A 4,990-nucleotide genomic window follows, 5' to 3' on the forward strand; every position below is an offset into this window, starting at 1 on the left:
AACCCAAGGTCCGTTGCCCTCATCCCAGAATTTGAGGGGCATTCCAAGTGTTATCACGAAAAGATGCCATCTCTTACTGTATGACTTCGGACAAGTGGCTTCACTTCTCTGAGCCTGTCCCATCTGCCTGAAATGGGAGTATTCATGATCTTCATCTCACAAGAGTTGGGCAGTTTGGAGGAAAGGTTTTTAAGGGACCTATAGTGTCTGGCCCAAAGTAGACACTCAAAAATAAAACAAAAAACGCGAAAACACACACAAAAAAACACAAAACACAAAAACCCAGCAGCTCTCTTACCGGGAGGCTCTGGGATAGGGGATGGAGGGATCCCCTCGCTCTCTTCCAAATGACACAACAAAACCCCCACTGCTCCTCCCAGGAGCTTGCAGTCCAGAAGCTTCCCCCGCAGGGTGACAGAATCAAGGCTCTGATTAACTTTGCCAAAGATCTTTCTAATTTAAACTGAGTTCCATTGGACAGTTCAGCCTGTCAGAGGAGAGGCACAGCCACTGCTGACCTTTTCAAACACAGCTAATTGCTTGGGTTTTAAGGTTATGGGGCTGCAGCTTTGCCATATATTGATCGAGGGGTGCGAATTTCCCTCCTAATCCCCCCTTTCCTCTTGAGGAGAAAGGCAGGAATTTGTCACGATTCCGCCCATCTTCTACAGGAGGAACATAAATATTCAGGAGCCTTCGGCTTCCAAATTGAGTTGGCCAATTCCGTAGCGTAATTTCGCAAGTGAACGCTCTGACGTCACCATTTCTTTGGGTCAGTTGGGACTTCTCGGGCACGTCTGCGGGGCCAGGCGGTGTGCTGGGCTCAGCGGACCGGTGGTGTGGGCACGCCGACGGGGCAGGGGGAGGGGGCTGTGAATAAAGGGATTACACAAATCAGCGTGGCATCGGGTGAGAGAGCTGGGGGGGGTAAGCGGGGCGGGGTAGAGGGGGGCCCCCAGGTGCAGGCAGAAGTGGGGACTTTGTCTGCAGGGGACGTAAAGGCAAGTCAGTGCACTTTTCAAGGTCATCACGTGCCGGAAAGTGTAAGCACTGTTGATCATAAATGCTCATCCCTCTCCGGATAGACCTCGCTCCACCGCTTTCATCTTGGGTGCTCCATGAGGAGAAAGAACAAGAGGGACTGGTCAAGTTCACTGCAGCGGGGGGAGGAGGGGGGGACTTTGCAGGAAGACGTGTCACCCAGGCCAGAATGGGAAAGAGGGTAGGGTGCTCCACCAAGGGCACGCAGAGCAGTGACCCTGGGCCAGTGGAGAGGGGAGGTCTACTGGAGCAGGGGCCAGGGGGGGTAGCAGGCATGAGGCTGGAGGGAACAGGGGAGGGACAAGGGAGTGTGTGCCCCAGAGAAAGTGTCCAATGCTCCACTCTCAAGAGAAGCCAGAATTCCAGATTTTTCAGTAAAAGATGCTCTATTTTTTTTTTTTTTTAAGAATTAACAACCAATTTAAAAATCAGAACACCAGGGGTGCCTGGGTGACTCAGTCAGTTGAGTATCCATGTCTGATTCTTGATTTAGTCTCCGGTCATGATCCCAGGGTCATGGGATTGAGCTCCGCATCAAGCTCTGCTCTGAGTGTGGAACCTGCTTGGGATTGTCTCTCTCTCAAAAACGAAAATAAATAAATAAGAACACCATATGAAAAACAAAGTACATCCATTGCCCAAACGAACCTTATAACCTCTCCACTAGGGGAACCAGAAGAAATGGGAACCAAGGAAGCAGCAAGATGAGGAGTCATCTTCCCCAGGGAAAATTAACCACGGTTCCCTCCGCTGAGCCCCTGGGCACATACCCGCTCCATTCATGGTCTCGTTCTATTGTGTGGATAATTGTTAGGCTTGGCCACTCCTCTCCCTCCCCCAGGATTCCATAAGGGCCTTGAAAGAACCTTCATCTGGGGCGCCTGGGTGGCTCAGTCGGTTGAGCATCCAGCTTCGGCTCAGGTCATGATCTTATGGTTCAAGCCCCACATCAGGCTTGTGCTGACAGATAGCTCAGAGACTGGAGCCTGTCTTCAGATCCTGTCTCTCTCTCTGTGACCCTCCCCTGCTCACGCTGTGTATCTCTCTCTCAAAAAATAAATAAAACATTTTTAAAAAATTAAAAAGAAAGGACCTTCATCCACTTTGCATCCACTCTGGGGCAGGACGCTTAGCATGTTGGGCACTTGGTGAGTGACCAGCAAACGTTCCTTTGGTAGAATGTATCAGCTGAGCCCCACCCCCCACATCTTCCAGCCTCTCTATTGTACTCAGATGGCTGAACGCTTTCTCTGAGAGAACACCTACCACTTCCTGAGCACCCGCCCTACCCCCTGGGGTGACACGACCCCCTTCACACACATCGCCTCCGTTTATCCTCCCAACCCTTCCCTCAGGTCTGGACTATTCTCCAGCCCAACTCACAGAAGAGCTAAAGGCTTGGAGAGAGAAGTGAGTTCCTGGAAAGTTATGAAAGGAGTAAGTGGCAAAGGCCAAGCCCCAACCAGGTCAGACCCACTCCACAGTGCGAAACCCGTAACCACCGTGCCGCACCGAGAGAGCCCGAAACCTCTGCACAGAAGTGGCGGCCACACATCGTTTGCACAGACTGCTCTAAGTGCCGTCTGTTCCTAGTAGCGCATTTGCTCGCCAGCTAGGACCCCCGCTCCAGGCAGGAGAGGAACCCAGTTGGAGGGCCCGTCACCTCACCGACGCCTGGGACAAAATACACCCCCCAACCACAGGCCTGCAGAGGAAACGGTTTTCCACCTGCCCTCTTATTCCAGTTCCTTCACTGGACCGGCGGGTCTCAACGGGAGAGCAGAGGCAGACACCCAGGTTCTGGGGCTGATGGATGAAAGCAGGTACAGCAAGACAGGTCATATGATCCCACTTTAAAATAATAAAAACCAAGGCACCTGGGCAGCTCGGTCAGTCAAGCGTCAGACTTCCAACTCAGGTCATGATCTCACCGCTTATGGGTTCGAGCCTTGCGTCAGACTCTGTTGACAGCTCGGAGCCTGGAGTCTGCCTCAGATTCTGTGTTCCGCCCCCCCCTCTGCCCCTCCCCTGCTCACATTCTGCCTCTCTGTCTGTCTCTCTGTCTCTCTCTCTCAAAAATAAACAAACATTAACATTTTTTTCAATAATGAAAATAATAATTTCTTCTCACAGGTAGTTTCAGGGAGTCTGCAGTCTGCTGCCGGTGGTAGCGGGGGTGAGGGGCTGGGGAGAACGGTAAGGGTGAGTTGCTTGCTTTGCAGTCCCAATATCGTTGAATACTGTGCTAGAAGTGTATCTGACTTTGCATCTGGAGAGAAGACGTCCATGGGAGGCCAGTGGTGCCTTTGGGGTCTGTCCTCTTTGAGAAGCGCAAGGCTGCCGTGGGCTGAAACCACACGGGTCAGCCAAGCCTGCCCTTGCTCCACTGTGAGTCCCTCCCTCACTGGAAACACCAAACTACTAACAGAGCCTCCGACATTCCACCGTGGATGGGAAGACAGGGCACGCTCACACGTTACACGTGGCTAACAAGAATCATTAATAGTAACAGCAGCTGCTGCACCGTTTACCGAGTACTCTCTCTGAGCCCGACGCTCGGCTGTGGTTTTGTTACATTAACCCATTTCAGCCTCACAAAAACCCGTGATGAGGCTTCTGCTCTTATCTTCTGTCATTCAGACAAGAGAAGAAATTAAATAATGCACACGCCATCACACTACCTGGCACACCCAGGATTCAAACCCAAGTCCTAGGTAAACCATCCACCCACTGCTCCTAGATGTTCACAAGGATGTATCTGGAAGAATGGGTGCTGGTAAATGCCGTCAGCACCGTCACCATCATCACCACTGTCACAGGTAAGCAGGCACCATGCACCAGCTATGGCGATAAATGTTCTACAGAAGACCACCCCTCTATTAAATAGGCAGCACAGGGCACCTGGGGGGCTCAGGCAGTTAAGCGTTTGACCCTTGATTTCGGTTCAGGTCATGATCTCACAATTCGTGGGATTGAGCCCCACACTAGGCTCTGCGCTGTCAGTCCGGAGCCTGTTCGGGATTCTCTCTCCCCCTCCCTCCCTGCCCCTCTCTCTTTCTCAAAATATATAAATAAACTTAAAAAAAATAAAAATAAATAGGCAGCATTACCTACTCCTCACAGATGAAGAAAATGAAGTTTAGAATGGTTAAATCAATGACAAAAGTGGCCAAAGATTAACCCACAAACTATGAAGTGGTAACGCCTAAGCTTGACATGGGACTGACCCTATGAGAATAAAGATAATTTACTATTTGATTTTTTGCCTTAAGTTGGTCTCGGTGATTCCCCCAGTTTGTGTTGGCGGTTTACCAGTTTTTGCTCTGTTTCAAACTGCCATAGTGACCCGATTTTCTCTCCTATTATTATTACTATTAATACGCATCAGATTGAGTCAAGAGAATATTGAAATATTTCATCTGACAGAGAAGTGTCCTCACATCTCATGATAGTAAAGAAGGAAATTCAAAATTTCCCCCAAACATCTACCATCCTGACTATAGGAACAAAACGTCAGTGGAAACAAATTGCTATGAGATCTACAAACACAGAAACATGCTCTACAATCACATTAGACAGACCAACTCCGTCCTGTCAAAATCTGAGCCAATGAGCGGAGCTAACAGAAACTAAACAGTCCACCACATTCCCTTTCTGGCCATGAATCTCAGGAAATCTTTACACCTGTAAACAAAACGAGCCTTTTAGATTATAAAATCATGACATTTTTAGGCTAAAAAAGGCCTCGGAGGTCGTCCAGCCCAACCCGACCAAGATGTGTCAAGATGTGTCCCTTATTGCCTTCCCTTCCCAACAGCCAGATCCTGCTCAACAAAAGAAAGCTGGAGTGTGGGGGCGCCTGCGGGGGCTCAGTCAGGTAAGCCTCCAAATCAGCTCAGGTCATGATTTCACGGCTGTGATATCGAGCCCCAAGTCAGGCTCTGTGCTG

The 4,990-nt window shown here is 50.0% G+C and overlaps 1 long non-coding RNA gene across 1 annotated transcript in view; it reads right to left on the bottom strand.

Annotated features, from left to right (window-relative positions):
• Positions 1-563: 563 nt before the first annotated feature.
• LOC115273829 overlaps positions 564-4,990 on the bottom strand; it is an 85,316-nt gene continuing 80,889 nt past the window's right edge. The window contains exon 4 of the long non-coding RNA XR_003900973.1: positions 564-870. This is a non-coding gene — a long non-coding RNA (uncharacterized LOC115273829). The remainder of the gene's footprint in view (positions 871-4,990) is intronic.

This window comes from Suricata suricatta, chromosome 12 (genome assembly GCF_006229205.1).
Source record: "Suricata suricatta isolate VVHF042 chromosome 12, meerkat_22Aug2017_6uvM2_HiC, whole genome shotgun sequence".
Taxonomy (NCBI): Eukaryota; Metazoa; Chordata; class Mammalia; order Carnivora; family Herpestidae; genus Suricata; species Suricata suricatta.